Below are 19,187 nucleotides of genomic sequence, written 5' to 3'. Positions count from 1 at the left end.
GCCATTTTTTCCTCTAATGTGTTCACATGCTGTACGCCCCAATGTTTTAGTGCAACTGTAGAAAAAGGAAGTGCTGTAGGGTTAATGATAGACATTCATTATCTTTCAATGTTAGATATGATAAAAAATGAATGGTTCATTCTGATACCGAACAAGATTGTCAAAACACTGCCATTGTTGCATTCCCAGTAGTTTTGGTATTGAAAACTGATTCGGTAGTTTCTTTTGTTGTTAGCATCATAATGTGAACCATTTCAATTAGCATAAGGGCAAAAGACTTCATTTAATTTGGAAAAGTTACATCCAAATTATCCCAAGTACCTGCCATCTGGTTGTGAATAAAGTGGGTCACATAAACTTTAATTGCTCTGAAACAAGTGGCTTTATTTCGGTGCACTTATAATGTTTTTGACCCACGTCATTTACTCTTACCTTAATTGAGCTGGCAAATTAGCAGGCTAACTCATACTGAAAATAAAAAGACATTTACCTATCTAGTAGCACAGCTTTCTGCAGTGTCACGTTCTCTTATTTCGCAAGTAGAAAACTCATTCTCAGTATTTACAGTAAGCAGTAAACTTAAGGGGTGGCCACACTAGATTTTGTGTTCGCATTATGCTGTTTTTAAGTGAGCTCTATCCTGCAAATTCATGTAGTGATCAAAATGTCACAGACTGACCTGTTGCTAGTGGCACAGAAATCACACACACTTAAACTTTAAGTTATGCTACGTGCATGGTTTGCAGTTTCGCTGGACACTGGACTTGAATTTTGAATGTATTATTATTAGGGCTGTCAAAGTTAACACAACACATGGGGTTAATTGGGGTTAATTTCCCTGAATTAATTCAATATCATCAAGCAAAATGATTAACAGTCACTTACATTTGTTTACAGAGTCTACACTGAGTAAAAAAAATGTTCTGGCAGAAAATTACCAGTACCTTTTCTGTTAAATTTACAGCATTTTCTTAAAACACAACACAATGTAGTGTGTAATTGAAAATATGTTTAAAACACCTGTGAAAATCAAAACAGAAAATTTCATATTAACATGGTACATCGTGCTGTGATATCTGTCAGCTAGTGGCGACATTTTATGTGTGGTATTTAAATAATAATTAAAAATATCATCAAAGCATAACACCAATGAATTAATCATTTGAACAATATTAGAGCACTGCAGCAGCAAAAAACTCCTTTGTTTTATATGTTAAATAATACAATAAAACATTCAAATGAATAAAAAGTAATATATTAGTTTTAAATGTATTCAAAACAGAAGCCATGGAGTGTTGCGTAATATCTGTTTGCCCTTATGCAGGTCTGAAATAATTCTTAAATCTAGTGTGACCACTCAAGTCACATATTAATAAAATATTTTAAGATCTGCAGATAATAGAGTTTGATTCCAAATCATGTTGTATGTAAATTTGGGACGGATTAATTATGATGAGAAATAAGAGTTCTGCTGCAAATAGTTAACAATGTAGCATTATGTCAAAAATTTGGCCTCTGCTTTTATAAAAATTCCCTCAAAAAGAAAAACACTCCTGGAAAATAATACAAGCCCTGTCTCCCGTTTAACCACCTTTCTTCAATACGCCATTGAATACTCTCTATGTGCGTCACTGCCAAACAGCTTGCCACAAACCAGTACTTAAGGATACAGACATAATGGCCGCCGGTCTGTCAGTCACTGAGTCCACTCAACATCTATTAAACCTGAGTGTTTCACTGCAGGTCACCTCATGACTCAGAGCGCACTACAGGATCACTCACCGGGGGGGCACATTTCTTGGAATTAAATCACGTAGTGAATATCTTTTCCATTGAAATCTCCGAACACTGCAGAAATGGATTAGCAGATAATGTCAAGATCCGCCGCGTAGCTAAAAAGACCTTCACAGCTGGATTCCAGGGCTTTAGTCTAGCTGCACAATCTAACATATGAAATCTCCATTGTGATATAGAAATCAGGCGTGTGTGAAATAATCTAGGTTGACAGTCGGGAGATAATTTACCAAGAGTTTATTGCGCCCGCTGATTAATTTATCAGCACTGTTTTAGCACCCAAGTTAAGGAGTTATGCTAATATATGACCAAAATACTAGTGGTAAACACAATTTGCACAATACAGCAGACCGTAACACCATTTCGATGGTCCACTTTAGACATTCTACTAACTATAAGTAACTTTGCAACTAGATGTCAGCTAACTCTCATTAGAGTATTAGCAGACTGCTAGGTGTTAGGGTTCAGGTTTGTAGAGTAAGAAGACATGTAGTTGCAAAGTCTGCCACAACTGTTTAGTGAATTCAGCTTTCAGTGTGTTGAAATGTATGAAACCGCATGTCTACATAGGGGGTAGTCTAATTACTGATTGCTGTTTCCACCTCTCATTGTGCCTTGCTGATCATTAACAGACACTAGGTCTTGTTTTTTATCTTTTAATTTATACGTTTGTTTCCTTTTATCGGTTTTATGGAGGATTGGGGTTGGCCTCGGGATGAATGCGTAGAAAGGTTTCTATCATTTGTTAGAGACATGGTGTACTAGTACATAACAGATGCAGTCTTGAACAGTCAGCTGTACATTATATAATCACTAAAGGGCTGAATATTAGCAGAACAACTTTAACGCTGTGATCATGAAGGTTAGATGTTGAGTGAATGCATTCTGACTGAAAACACATTGAAATGTACAGGCAGGTGTTATAAGAAGCTGTGCTAAAAGAATTTTGCCCTTTATTCACTGTCTAAAAAAACTCCATGATCCCACTGCAGTTGATATTGATGTTAGTTTGTGTATTTGTATCTGTAACTGGTTAATTTTAAACAAACAAATGCAACTTTTTGTTAGAATTTGGTTTTGAAAATTAATACCTCAAATACTTTTGACAAGTAGAAACCCACTGTTTTATTACATGATTTATTTGTTATTTATTCTGGGTATAAATAGCTATGCCGATGGAATACTAATCTTTTATGATATGATATTGTCATATTCTTCACATAAAGGCAGAATAGTTACACAATAAATTGATATTTGTAAGTAGTAGCATAGTAGTTGCTGATCAGACCAAGTTGTCCAGTTCAGTGGTCTATATTGTGAATCACATAGACGAAGCATTGAGGGTTAAAATGAGACCCGCCAAACTAATACCTGCACAAGCTCAAATTATACTGAGAAACCTGAGTGTCATTTATTGAAGGGTTATTTTGTGATCCAGGTTTATTTAAAAATGTATCAATATAGTATTCAGTCCATTATAGTACTGTTCAATGTTCTCTGTATTGGGAAACAGAGAGAACTCTGTCACATCCTACTGCCCGTGGATCACATTTAATAAGGTACATTTTTTAAACAATGTATTCTATGTAACATTTCTATGTGGAAGTTGAAAGTTGAAGCACTGTTGTACCATTCACATCACAAAACTTATTTACAATAAATGTCTCTTCTCTATACTTTCTGTGTATTTTTGAGTTAAGGAATTGAAAGTGTTAGCTGTGCTGATGCAGGTTATGTTTGGGAATCTAGGATCTGGGAAGATGCACATTATACTACAATGAAGATGAGCCATAACGTTCTGATTTGGGCTATTAGGCACAACATGTGCCATTTGAATATAAGGATAATTATATTGTATATGGCCGAGGGGTAAAGATTTAGCTTGTTAGCCTGGCTCTGTTAGCACAGTTATCGAAAATAAGCTGCACATTCTACAATATGTTTTTTTTTTCTTCACATTTGAAGTGTGAAATGGACCCTGTGTGCTGCCTTGGATGTCACAGAGACCAGAACATTCACTATGGTATTGACCTGATCGAGATGATTGAGAGCGCTAACAAATGGCTTTTTCCAGGTTATACAGACCTAGCTGAATCTGGCCAAGATCATCCACATAGACCCAAAATGGAAGATTATGCCATCATTTACTCACCCTCATGTCATCCTAGCCTGTAAGACTTACTTTATTCTGTGGAAATTTTTAAAAGACATATATTTTTGAAGAGTTTTTGAAGAACTGAGGCCCATTTCAGAAAGGAGGTTAAGTGAAAACTCTGAGAATGTTAACCCTGAAATTAGGGAAACTCTGAGATTTCTGTTTCAGAATGGGAGGTATGTAGGGATGTCCAGATCTGATCACGTGATCGGAATCGGACGTTACCTCCCTATCAGGACTTGGATATATATGTATATATATTCTCATTAATTTTTTAACACATCTATAGTTATGCGGTGGCACAGAGTTGGACCCTTTTGACTCCACTTTGTTGCAGAGACGCTATTGGTTAAATAAGGTGAATTAAATAAAAAATAAGGAACATCCTGGATCTGTTTTTTCGCTCTTCTTTATTCTTTTTTTTATGTATTATAGAAGTATCTGATCGGGACTTGGTATCGGTAGATACTCAAAATCAAATGACTTGGACTCGGACTCGAGGGCAAAAAAACCTGATCGGGACATTCCTAGAGGTATGTCAAACCCAAGACAGCAGGGTAAGTCAAGTTAAGTTATGGTAACTTACTCCTAACCTGGTCAGGAGCAAACCCAGAGTTCATTTTGGTCTCCTCCCCCTTTTTAAAGCGTCATCGGTGTAATTCGTTCATTCATGCTGCATAAATGCTTTTCTAGAATTTTGTACAATCAAGTACAAATATATAAAAATTATAAATTAAATCTAAAATCTAAAGTAAGTGTAACGGAGGCCAGCTAGTAGTTGCAGTGCGAGTAAACCTCACTCCTCTGATCTCAAGAGATGCTCTAGTGACTGACGCTATCGCCTTCCGTATTCAATTTATGGAAAAAGTGTTGAAAGTCAACCTGTTCTCACTCCCAAGGCGTCAAAGTTCGAAGCATGGTCAAGTGCTTTCCCCGTCACAATAAAGACGCTGAAGGCACCCTTAGGCGTCACTATATTGACGCGCTGAGTGCTCCATTCATTTCAATGAGAAACCTTTGGCGTCATACACAGACGCGTTGGGCATGGGAACGTTATCGTCATAATGATCATATATTGGGTTATGATTTTGCCATTGTGACATGTTGTACTGTGATTCTCAATTTAATGAGCCAGCATAATTTTATTTACGCTATCTAGACACGTTTTAACATGTAACCAAGCCCATTCCATCCCTAAACCTACCAATTTCTGTGGTATATAAAACGCAGATATAACAGGCAGATATGACTGCAGGCACAATTTATTCAAAAAGTACAAATATTCCAAGTGTTCCGAGGCTAAGCGATTGATTTGTGTGAAGGAAATCCCCTAAAGCGATCAGCGTCTCCATCCGCAGAAGATCATGCGCATTATTTACATTTAAATATAAATGCCCGTTACGTCAGTTTTCATAGTGAAATTTCATTGGCTCTCGTATGTCTCAACCAATTGCGTCATTACATCAGCTTTGATTGTAAAATGTTATTGGCTCTCGTGTGTCTTGTGACCGATTGCGTCATGCTAAAGAGTCGTGTGTATTATTTGAATGAGATATGAATGAGTGCGTTCACGGAGCGGCGGGGGCATCATTTCAGCGATTAAAACATTAAGACCTGTTCTTCACATAAAGACATCGTGTGACTTCAGAAGACTTGGAATGCAACATGAGTTAATACTTTTATACAGTTGTTGGTCAGTGTTTGCAATAAATACCTGTGACTGTACTTGTATTCGCCTGTTACGTGTTTTATATTGTTTATAAGTGGGTAGGTTTAGGGTAGGAGTTGGGTTAGCTGCTCCAAAATATAAAAGTAACCTTTGAATATTAATAAAATATTAATAAAATCATGTCTGCTTTTACAAATGCAAAGAATAAAATGCGTCTTGATCTGACGCATTGGGTAAACAACTGAAATGAATGGCGCACTCAGCGCGTCGATATAGTGGCGCCTAGGGGTGCCTTTAGTGTCTTCGATGTGACGCGGAAAGCACTTAACCATGCTTCGGATTTTGGCGCCTTGGGAGTGAGAATGGGTTGTGAATGTTACCAGTTACGCTCGTCAGACGTTGCGTATGCATCTTGAATTGCGAGAAGGCACTTTCAACACTTTTCCACGGAAGGCGATCGGCTGGAACTTTACTTTATAAAGTTTTAAATATATATATTTGGTTACACTTTATTTCGATAGTCCACTTTAAACATTCTACTAACTATAAGTAACTTTCCAACTACATGTCAACTAACTGTCATTAGAGTATTAGTTGACTGTCAGTAGACTGGTTGGTTATGGTTAGGTGTTAGGGTCCGGGTTAGTAGAATAAGTTGAATTGTAGTTGCCAAGTTACTTATAGTCAGTAGAATGTCTGTTGGGGGACCAACAAAATAAAGTTTTAGTAAATATTAAGCAGACAGTCTACAAATACTCTAATGACAGTTAGTTGACATGTAGTTGCAAAGTTACTTATAGTTAGTAGAATGTCTAAAGTGGACTATCAAAATAAAGTATTACCATATATTTTTCTTACACAAACGCATCGATTCGCTTCAGAAGGCCTTTATTAACCCCCCAGAACCGCGTTGAGCACGGTATTTGACGGACAGATTAATTTTGTATGGACTTCAAAAACAGGGCAACAGTCACTGACATTATAAAGCTTGGAAGAGCCAGGACTTTTTTAATATAACTCCGATTTTATTCGTCTGAAAGAAGAAATGTCATATACACCTAGGATGACTTAAGGGTGAGTAAATCATGGGCTAATTTACATTTTTGGGTGAACTATCCCTTTAAAGCTTTACCTGATTTAATTGTTTTCATACTTCATTTTTAGCTGCTGCCACATTCTTTTTTTGCCTGTGGGATACCATGAAAATTAAACTTAATTAAACAAATTTAGAATTAAACTTACATATTGACCCAGAAGTATGCAGATGTCTTTTGTTGGGTGCTGTTGCAATGGTGAATCATAATTTCGGAGCTCCATTGATCATGGATTTTCATAGTCGTGGTGCACGTGCTTAACTCAGAGGCTGAATCCGAAATCGCCCCCTAACCCCTCATTCACTATTCCCTACGTTAGTCCACCACTTGAAGGAGTGAATGAAAATGAATGAGTGAAGTCGGACAGCCGTTGTGTGTTCATCGGATGTACACTCGTTATTGTGGTGCAATGTGGGATTGAATGAGTGCACTCAATAACGTCCACTATGGTTTCGGACACCACTAGAAATGGCTGCCCCCTCAAACAATGCCCTATTTGAGGGTATAGTATAGGGGGCTATTTTCGGATTCAGCCAGAGTCAGTCTACTCAGAATTGATTGAACTAACTCAATCCAGCTGTTCTGAACACGGAAACTCAAGAGTTTCCCATCTCATGGTAAGTCAACTCAGAGTTCAAGTTTGTTGAACCTCTTTATTGAAACCTCGGGTCACTTCTTCCCATGTTGGGGGCTGATGTTTTCAAGTTTTCATGCAAAAAGAAAGTAATTTGTGTGGGTGAGGAAACCATGGCAGAATTTAAATCCAAGGTGACCTATTCCTTTCAATGGAGAAGTTTAAAGGTGCAGTGTAATATTTATGAGGATCTACTGACAGAAATGCAGTATAATATCCATAACTATGTTTTCAGTGGTGTATAAAGACCTTACATGATGAACCGTTATGTTTTTATTACATTAGAATGAGCCATTTCTATCTACATACACCGCAGGTCCCCTTACAGTGAAGTCACCATTTTGTGCCGCCATGTTTCTACAGTAGCCCTAAACGGACAAACTACTAGCTACTCTCTGCTGTCTCAGACGACGTCATCTTTGTCCTGTGTCGGCCACCGTAGCTTCTCTATGTGCTTCGAAAGGGAGGGGTGAGCGGAGGGTGAATACAATTCACAACCTCACCACTAAATGCCACTAAAATGTACACAGTGCACCATTAATGTATTCCTTAAATGTTCTTTAAATAAAACATGTACTGATAAGGATCAGGGCATCTGAATTTTGGAGGTATTCAAAAAGCATTGCCAGAATTATTCTGTTGGGAAAACGATCGAGATGGTGTGAGGGTTTAGATCTGCATCATTGATGTGCAGAACAGAGAATCAGCACTAATCTGGATTTTGCTGAAGGCTTTGCTGTAGCCAACTGTGATCACCGTAAGTTTACAAAAGCACCGTTTTAATCATGTCTTCTCCCAAATGATATAGTTAATCAGCTCATCTTCAATATTAACCATGAACATGACTGTCAGCTGCTTCACTGTAGGAGTATGTGCCCTTTTTCCACTGAAACAAAGGCCTTTAATTATTGTCTAATGTGCTCCTGGCCATTTTATAAAAAAAGACCTCACTGACCTTTAATAGGAAATTATCTGTGTCCCCTTTAACCTCTTCCATCATCAAGTCTGTCAGCAGGTCAAGAAGTCAACCGCTGAGTCCAAATATGCCTACCTCCATACTATATATGCAAAAAACAGTATGTGAGCCGAGTAGGCTATGTCTGAATTCATAGTATTCATTAACACAGTAGGTGAAAATACACTCACTGACTGAAATGCACATTCAATGGACACATTACTTTCCCATGAGGCCACGGGAGTGGATTTGTGAATGGAAGTAAAATGATGCAACTGACGCCGTAGGTCACATGACAATGACAACATGGCAGATGTAGTATGTCCGAATTTCATTCATACTACACACATTAAAAATATATTATAAAAATTAAATCTTTTTAACCATCAACACCTTTTTAACGGTCGCAAAGTAAGTTTCAAACCAAATGTAGTTCCTACTATACAGTGTGCTATTTCGGAAAATTGTAGATGTGTTTCAGAGTGTGTCATCGCGTAATTCAGTTGATGTCACCTCAGAAGTATTTTTGTGTCAACATACAATAGCGTAATGCTCACCTATTTGAATAATCATTCAGTTATTTTGTTATCAACAATGTTTATTCGTTTATAGAAAATATTTGCTTGTAATGTATGTTGATGGAAATATGTATCAGGTCTGATCGGCATATTAACAATTGTTATACAGAGCGCACTGCAGTGCTAACGTTAAAGCGGCGCACACACTTTTGTAACCGGACACCGCTTATTAGCAGCAGCAGCGGCAGCTCCGCTCCTTTTAATGCAGCTGCATTTAGCGCCTATATATGGTACAATAAGCTCTGGTTTACGGTTACATTATACAAATGTAACTTATAAGTATAGTTATACAGTTCTTAACTGTGTATCTTCTGTCATGTCATTATCATTTATATTTACCATCCTTATTTGTTCTCTCACAGAAACCACATTTATGTACATATCCACGCAAACCTGTTTATGCCTTGCAATTGGATGACTGAATAAACATTACTATCATCAAAGTTCACTCTGGATTTGCTGCAGTTCTTTCTAGCCGAATAATTAGGCCAGTTGAGTTCCAACCATCCCACTGCGCACAGAATATCCCACAGGCACCGTGTCGAATGTGGACGAGGTCGAACTGGAAGCCATGTTAATCTTGGACTAAATCGGCCACCGTAGGAGTTGAAACTTCTTTTTTAAATTCTAAAAAATTTTTTCCCACTATAAAGAACCTTTTGTGGAATGGAAAAGTTCCATGGATTTTAAAGGTTCTTTATGGAACCATAGATGCAGATAAATAACTTTTATTTTTAAGAGTTTTTAAAAGTATGCTGCAGTACTTGAATCTGAATGATTTAATCAATCTGAATTATTGAATGAATTCATTATTAAGCTATATTTCCTGGAGGAAGAGCCCCACAATCAAATCTTTACTGAAAGGAGACAGCAGTGGCTCTTTTTTTAACAAAAGCAAGAAAGACTGAGAGAGAAGCTATGCAGGGATTAAAGTATTGACATGCCGAGTGTGGCCTCAGCGCAGACAGACTCCCGCCGCTAACACAAACCTAATACAAACCATCCCTTTCTGAGGAGGTGGTCAATAACGGCTTATCTCCCGCCCCAAAACTTTGAGGCGAAAAAGCCTTTCAGGAACGAATTAGCAGGCACAACTCAATTCGCTGCCAACAAATGACATGGGAAATGGAGCATCTACACATATATTCTCATTTTTAATGCATAAAAAAAAGGTTTTGTCCTAAAGCAATGCTATTTTTTGCTTCAGACGCTTGAGTATTAACCTAGAAACCGAGGTAAAATTGTGTATCAACAGTGCGACTGCCTGTTGTAAAGTTCCTCTCGACAGTGACAAGGACATAACAGCGTCCTGTTTCTCCCATGACACATGCTGTTTCAGGTGTAAAAGTGTCTTTCACCTGCTTGAAGCCTGGCCTCATTATTATGGTTGATTAAACCCTTCAGTAATTAAGGCCAGGGTAACGCTGTTTAGAAATTATGCTAATTTTCCAGCCCTCTTGCTGACAGGGTCTCCCTGTGCAGCAGCGATTCCAGTACAGAATAGCATTTGAGAGTGTAATAGGGCACATGCGAAAGCCTCTGTCTGAATGCTTGACTTTTGGAAGACAAAATATCCCCGTGCTTGAATATTCCGTAAAAAAATGGGGAGCTGAAAATTGAATTCACAGTTGATTCCTTTGGAAAAACGGAGCAGAACAAATCTGTTTTTTCAGAATCCACAGTTCAAAGGTGGAAGGGAAGGAGGAGGTCTTATTTTCTACCTCTGCCAGCAGAAGGTTTAATTGATCTCGTGGTCCACAGGTACACGATGCCACAGCTGCATTTTCATGTCGGGGAAGAAAGCGCCTTCTGTTGTTCGGCATCTGTCTCAGCTGTCTAGTGCATTTATGGGAGAAGAAAGAGACATGGGCTACTGAACCTGGATGAAAGGCGAATGGAAACATACCTCTGATAAAATCAAAATGACTTTTTTTTTTTTGGTGGCTTGACAAAAGCTTTTGGTGTGCTTGCATTTGCACGCATAAAAAAGCAGAAAAAGTATTATAGTCAGATGGTCATTATAATAAACCATGACTGGATAATCAGGACGCAATTGCAAATGGCAATGATAGACTATTGTTCAAATGTTCAAAATAATTTTTAAAAGAAAGGGGTAATTTAGTGTACTTTAAAATGATTAAAAGTGACAGTTGTCACCTGTTAGGTGCAATCTATAGTCTCGGCCTCAGATATCACCCCCACGTAGGGTGACCGTCTGGTTATTGCTCTGTTGCAGGACAGTAGATGTGAGTTTGAGGGCCAATGCGGGACATTTGTGTGAGAGATACATTTAGCACTATATGTAAATATTGATTTACATTAGTTGAAAAGCCTATTTGCCATCACGTTGGTTGAACTGAATACCAGGCTATACACTCTAAAAACGTTTACTATGATTTACAAAATTTTTTGGGTGAAACATTTTTACACCAAAAAAATTGAGTAAATTTTAAAGCAGTCAAATCAACTACATACATCGTATGAGCTGAGCAAATGCAAGTAAACATTTTGAATTAAATTAGTAGATCTGAGTTACTACATTTGGTACATTTACAAATAAAATTGAGTTGAAAAAATTGGGGGAAAAACATTTAAAAACCAATATTTATGAGTAATATTAACTGTTTTTTATTCATGAGTAATATTAACTCTTATAGTATAACTTTAATATTAACTTTAATTTTCTCTAAACCTTTGTAAAATACTCCACACAACCACACTTATACTTGACATTGGCCTTTAGGAGTACAGCATTAGAGCATATATTACAGTTTTGACATGTATACAATATTGGCAACATTTAAACTCATGTAACAAACATTTTAGAAGTAAAAATTAAACATTTAAAAGTAATTCAAGTGTAATCAACCTGTCTGTTATCCCATTTCCACCGTATCAGCGCTGTTTTTCGAGCCTGAGATGGACTCGTGGTCTGCGGGTGGACTTTGAACTTCAGAGCGCCGTCCTGCGTTTCACTCCTAGCTCAAAGATGTTGCGACACGCCTGCCACCATAACCTGCCAATAAACAAACAGTGCACAGTTTTAAGAACATTTTATCATGCAAATTAATTATATTATCTTAAGGAATAAAGTTGTGTGTTTTGAGCAAGGCACCAGGGGCTTCAAAGACAGATGCCACACTCGTTTAGGTGACTCACATTGCGTCCCTGTATGTTGTTTTGCATTAAATAAATTAATAAATTAAATAAATAAATTATTTTAAGCACAGTAATGATTTTATAGATAAAATAAAACACACAAACCTGAATTTCACAGAGGAAATGTTCCAATTCTGCGATGCTGAGAAAAAGGAACTGCTCTGGAGACTGAAGAGAGTTCAAACAGCCCGCGCTCAATCAACCGTTGAGTCGCCGTCACGTCAGTGGGCGGGGGAGGGGTGCATTGTTTTAATCGAGTAAACTTACTCAATTTCTTCAGTGTGTTAAATATTAATAATCTTGATATTTGTGGTTCTTGAAACAGATCGATTTAATTCTCCTTTCTCAAATATTTTGTTCGAAATTTCACAAATATATCGTCGCTGTACGATGAAAACCACGTAAGTCCATTTTGCAGATTTTGAGATTTTTCGACGGATTGAATGTCCAGGTTCATTTCCGTATACAGCATAATTCACATATCTAAATGGCCAATGAAAAGTTGTGAAATCACGTCATCTGATTTTCACGTATATCCATTTGGTGTCAAAGCTGTCAATCACGCCGCGTATCTCCCGCCCTGTGGAAGCATCTCGCCGGTCTCGCCGGTGTCGTGAAGTTTCATCGAAGCTCAGCACTGGATAGCCGAAAGTACGACATTGAAGCTCTCCACAGTTTAGTTCTAATCTAGTTCTTCACAGATTAGTTTGCTTGCTAGTATGTAAATAAACTCTGTCTCATTGATAAGGCCATGTCCACACGAAGCCATAACTTTCCCTATCCGATCTTTTTTTCCCCCTCGTTTCAAGAAATATCTGCGTACACACGAGAGCATGAAAACAGCTCAAAACGATGTAGTTTACATGCCAGGCCAGTATGTGGCACTGTAATTCTGCCACAGAAATACACTAAAAACGGAGAAGAAGAGTTGTGCTAGAAGGGGTATGGCAACAGTCGAAGGGTGAGGTAAAATCTCACAATAAAATAATAATAAATAAATTTGCTACTTACCAGATGTGTTTTATTAACGCACACACCTACCCCAACCCTAAACATATCCTTACAATAATGCAAATACAGTAATTAAACAACGCAGTATTGATGTGCGCATGCCCAGTGCCCCTTAGTTGTATCCCCTTTAAGTCTTCCCTGCGCAGGACGTGGTGTGATGACATCACCGTTTCACAAAATATACGGACTGGCTGGGTGTCGTTTTCAGTTTTATCCACTTTAGGACCCGGTTTTAAAAAAAATAGCGGTTTTTCAGTCTCCCAAAACGCTGGATCCGTGTGGACGAAACGCCAATACGATAAAAAATGTATGCGTATACAGTGATGCGCGTCTCCGTGTGGACGGGCCCTTAGATTCAGCCTTTTTTTTCTTAGTCAAACTGATCAAACTATAGCCTGTAATGCTACTGTCATGATTGTCACTAGAACATGCCTCACTCATACTGCGATCACCGCTTGCCAGAGGCTGAGAATGTCCAGCACGTATTCCTCTGTCAATATGAAACGCGACTTGGCCATTCTAATTAATGATCGGAAGAACGCGTATCGACCACCGTTACTGTAAAATATGCACGTATGTCCATTTAAACTCAATTTTGGTCAAATGTGGATTATATCATTACACTGACAAGAATATGGTTACATGTAAAGATGCCGTACCAAGTATGACAACGCTACATTCAACTGTTTTTGAAATACTGTGTTTTTTTCACTTCCTGAAAAGTACGCGTTTTGGACATATGTGAGTTTCATCGGGCAGCGACGATATTAAGTATATTTTAGATAAATAATTGGTTATTCACTAAATTCTAAATTAAACACTAAATTCTTTTAGTGAACACATTTTTTTATATAACTGTAAATTTGAGACAAAATGAACTGTTGGATTTTTTGTTAATTATTTTGGTATGTTCAACTCAAAACATCAAGTAAAGGATATTTAGAGATTTTATTAATTTAAAGTTAATTACTACTGTGATATTTACTAAGCCACTGAATATTTTTTTTAGAGTGTGGGTATAGTATAGGTTAAAAAAATTCACATTTTATACAAAATTAATTTTTTTTAAATTATTAGACAATGCAAAAATAAATGTGTTTTACTGGATTCAGCGCATCTTGAACTTGTATGTTTTTGTTGTCCTGGCTGGTGTAGCTATCTCATCAGCAGAAAAATCCTTCTCTATGAATGTGTTGGTTGGTTATTTTTCCGCTCTACCTACAACATGACGGCTGTGCAAATGGAATTTTAAATGCCAATTATTTCTTATTGAGGTATTGCAATTTCAGGGAAGAAATAAAATAATACAGGCATACTTGAAAATGCGGGACTGGGGGTCACCCTATATGCCTATGGAGCATTGGCTGAACATCTGATGCATAAGGCACACAAAATGGGAAACACTTCAGGAGTTTCTAAGTCGTCATTTGATTTTTGATTAGAATTATACAGGATTTCCGGGAGACGTGTGTGTCGCGTTCTTTAATGGTCCGCCTGAAAACAAAGCCGTCATTATGCCAAACCATCATGGAAAAAGAAAGCCATCGTGTTTGCAACTGTGACAATGAGTGCTTATCATGATCAACTAAACACTGGATTTTCAAAGTATGTGAAGTTTGCGGCTCCATTGTTGCAGTAAACTTGTACAACATTCTTGAATTAATAATTTATTAGATTGTCTTTACATTTTCACGCCCCTTAACATGACACGGAACAAAACGCTGAAACAATGAACGCTGCAATCGAGTCCAGATCGAGTTCTGCTGTCAGTCTGAAGGTCTGGCTGTATGCGAGACTAGGTGCAATCCAAACTTGAATGACTCAGGTAGATACTTTAATACACAAACCCAAGATACACAGGCCAACTGTACATATACAAAGAGAACTAGGTGGGAATAAGCAGTAACCTAGGTAACAAACAGACTGGAGTAATGATGCTGTTTCATGCCCAATCATTCCTCATTCATCAATTCTAGCAATAAAATAAGGCCAAAAACGTAAAAATAAATATGAACCAGATTGCACAGATTTATGTGCACCAATAAACCAGACAGAAAATCTGATCCAGATATTTCTTCCACTATGACACACAGAAGAAAAAAAAACTGCCCTAAATGACAATGGCAACATATAGACAGAAATTTACTCTTCTTTTGTGTCAGTAGAAATGGGTCATACACTATTTTAGATAGAGTAGTGCCAAAACTTCTGAACATGTCCAAGTTCGGGGTGCGTTTAAATGGGCCAGTGCCACTCATTTGAACACTTTCCTTTTCAAACAAGTGTGAAAAGGGCATTTATCGCAGTTATCTCCAACAGTTAACCTACTTTTGCTTGTTTGCAATTGACTTGTGCAAGAGATCCCCTAATGCAGAGTCCTGCGGTGCTCTCTTACAGTGAGGGGGGAAATGCACGTTCCATTAGCTGAACCTTTGTGCCAGAGTCAACAATACTGAAACCTACAAGTTTATTTTAAAAAACATCAGGTAACGGTATGTTAATGTCTGTTTGCGAATTGACAAGCTTGATTTATTCAGACATAACAAACCCTAAAATTAGAACACCCATGGTGTTTGATTCATGGTACAATCAATGTTTCTGATCATGGGAGGTGTGACAGAAACTGTTAGACTGACTTAAATAGGACATTTTTCATTTGGGACAATTGAGTTGTCTTTGTGTTTTTCATCTACTTTGAACTACTACACCTATTGGTTATGTGATTTCAACTAAATCCAGACTAACTGAATAAAACAGACACCAAACTTCTAGACTAATAAATGAATGGTTTAGGACAGGGCAGACTCTTGGTCTTTCTGCACAGTTCTCATCATTCTTTAACAGCCAGTTACTTATTCTTTTAGACATCAGAACATCTCCTGCTGCCTGTGCCGCAGAAGATGAAAGTGGATTTTCTGGTGACAGACTCTCAACATGAGAGTGCAATAATGCAATACGATTTTAACACGTCTCCTGATACTCTGTTTTCACATAAATGGGCAAAGACAAGTTTTTACTATAAAGGTGCAGATTCCAAAATCTGCATTACCAATCCATTCATGATTAGGCTAAAATCTGAGTTTCAAAAAAATAAATACATTTGTTTATATCAACTTACAGAAGTAGTTCAAACAATTACATGATATAATTGATTAATATAAATGTATATAATTATATACATAATGGATTATATAAATTAATATAATTATTTTTATATTTTTACGAAGTCTCTTAAGTTCACCATTTATTTGATCAAAAATACAGTAATATTGTGACATATTATTGTTTTGTATTCTAATGTAATAAATTAAAATGTAATGTATTCCTGTGATCAAAGCAGAATTTTCAGCATCATTACTTCAGTGTCACATGATCCTCCACTCTCAGAAATAAAGTATATAATTGTACCCTTAAGGGGACAATGGCTTGTCACTGGGGCTGTACCCTTAAGGGTACATTTTTGTACCTCTAAGTCGGGGTAGGCAAGTTCGATCCTAGAGAGCTGAGGTCCTGCAGAGTTTAGCTCCAACCCTACTAAGCCGCATAATATAAACCTCATGGCTCCCAGCATGCATTGCACCATTAAGTATGTCACCATTGTTGAGATTCATATGTTGATTCTTGATATCTGTGTGTGTCTAAACTTCTATCCCATAGAATGTATTTAAAATTCAAAATTCAGAATGCCTGATCTGTGGCAAGAAAGTATTGTTTGGTGAATATTATTTATTAATAGTTTTAGTCAATGATGAGTTCAGTCAAACATTTTTCTTCATGACAATTTTTGTTTATGGCTTCTTTTGATTTGAACAGATTATGTGTTTTGTTAACACTGTAACAAAAACCACAAACTCACAAAAAAAAAAACAAGATTCAAACTGCCCAACTAAATGAAACACTGATCACCATAACGATGACCAAATATTTTCAATAAAACCAACATCTAAACCTCTGTTAATTCTCAATAAGAGTTTCTATAGACATCTTTCAGGGTTGGAGCCAAACTCTGCAGGACAGCGAGTCCCTAGGAGTGAACTTGCCTGCCAATGGTATAATTGTACCCTAAGGACCAATTGTGTACAGTTATACGTTTTGTTCCCCAAGGAACAAGATTGTACCTCCACTGTACCTTTTTTTCTGAGAGTGGTCAGAAATCATTCTAATATGACGATTTGATGCTCAAGAAACATTTATGATAATTATCAATGTTGAAAATAGTTGTGCTGCTTAATATTTTTGTGGAAACCATGATACATTTTTGGTCAGGAGTCTTTGTTGAAAGTTCAAAAGAACAGCATCTATTTGAGATAGAAATCTTGTGCAAGATTATAAATGTCCTTACCGTCACTTTCAGTTTAAAGCATCCTTGCTGAATAAAAATAATATTTATTTATTTCAAAATCTTACTAACTGCAAAGGTTCTGAACGTAATTGTTGTGAATATATATAGTATATTCTCAGTTGAAAAACTGGAGACATAAAAGTTGCCATTTGTCTCCATTTAATCTCAGCGCTGTCAAAGAGAATCAGACAAGATATCACATTTTTGTACATTTTCTTTTCCATATGAGCAACACTGTCTGAAAAGCAGGTCTTATTTCTCATGTTGAACAAGAGCAGTTTGATTGAATTCAAATCTTTCCACTCATTCCATTCAATTTATTCAGATGGCCGTTAAATGACTAGAGACTCCATGAGTAAATCCAGCAAGTTTCCTGTCTTGTCTCTTGGATGTAAAAGCACATCTGTCATCATTTTATCATATCATATTTTACCTCTCACTGTTTAAATGGCCTCCAGTCATACCTTTAGCAAGACATCTGAAATGTTTCTACTTTTGTCACCATTTCCCTCCTGTAAACACATCAGATATCCAAACCCTGAACAGAAGTGTTGTTCCGTGGTCAGATAGCATCCAGTTGGGTATAGTGTCAGCTTAATGGTGATGGTGGACCAACCCGGCCCCTCTTAAAACCCTGAGGACGAGGCACGGGTCCAGCTAGCAGATGGGTGGGTGGAAGCGCAAGCTGCTACTCCTGTATTAAATGAAATATGAATGCATTTGGAGGCCATTGGTCATGTTTTGCTAGGTTTACATTTACTCTGGAGACTTTTTGACAGGGCTTTTTCACACTCCCTCTCCAGGATTTCCTTAAATGTTTCACACATACAGTTCAGGATATTTATAAAGTGGATCATGGAACTAATTAATTGTGGCAATAGTCCACTTTAAGTTGGCATGACTGAGTTTCCACTGAAAGAGTTTGCCACTTTACCACCGACAGATAGAAAACTGGTCATTTTAATGAATTGCCTTCGAAGAGAACATTTTATTGGGGATTTTTTTTATGGTTCAGTGTTTATACAAGCAAGTGCCGGCGGGGCACGGGATGCAAATACTGCATGCCAATGTTCATTGGCTTGTTTAGTTACACTCAAAGAGGATTGGTCTCAATAATGAGGGTTATCATACGTAACCGAGACATTTTTTATTGTCAGGGGCAAAAACATTCTTGCAATTATACCAAAAGGCCTTTTACTTGCTAAAAAAAGTAGGAACTATCACTCAAACGACAAAAAGCATGTAGTAGATTGTGTACAACAGGTTTATTAGCAAAGTTTTGATCATTTTTTAAATTAAATCTAATGAAAAAAAAAAGGCATTTCAAATATGATATAGTACTTTAGTTAATACATTTTAAAGGCAGTATGAAATCAAAATGGATCATATACTTTCACATTTAATACAATCTGTAATCTGCTCTTAATTTACATAGCAAAAAGTTCCTCTCATCCTTAATCACTTCATGGTGGATAAAATGTCCTACTTTATCGAAGATCACTTAGAAATAAGGCAGAATGTATAAGTATGGTTTTTGAATGACGATTTATGTTGATATACAGTATATAAGAAGAGTATATACTGGGCACTGAGGCATGGCTGTCATGGCTAAAAAAGGCTGAATGAATATCATGATGTAGTACTGTATGTTATCATTAATATCAGATAATTTTTACAGTAATAGTAATCTGTATATAGTAGTTCTTAATAACCCTCTGGGAGTTATGAAAAAAAAAAGTTTTATAGCAGTTACTTGAATGTTAATATTGTGTTACTCATTTGTTCCTGTGTAGTTA

This window comes from Gobio gobio (genome assembly GCF_949357685.1).
Source record: "Gobio gobio genome assembly, chromosome: 1".
Classification (NCBI taxonomy): Eukaryota; Metazoa; Chordata; class Actinopteri; order Cypriniformes; family Gobionidae; genus Gobio; species Gobio gobio.
Note: the sequence above shows the minus strand (reverse complement) of the source record.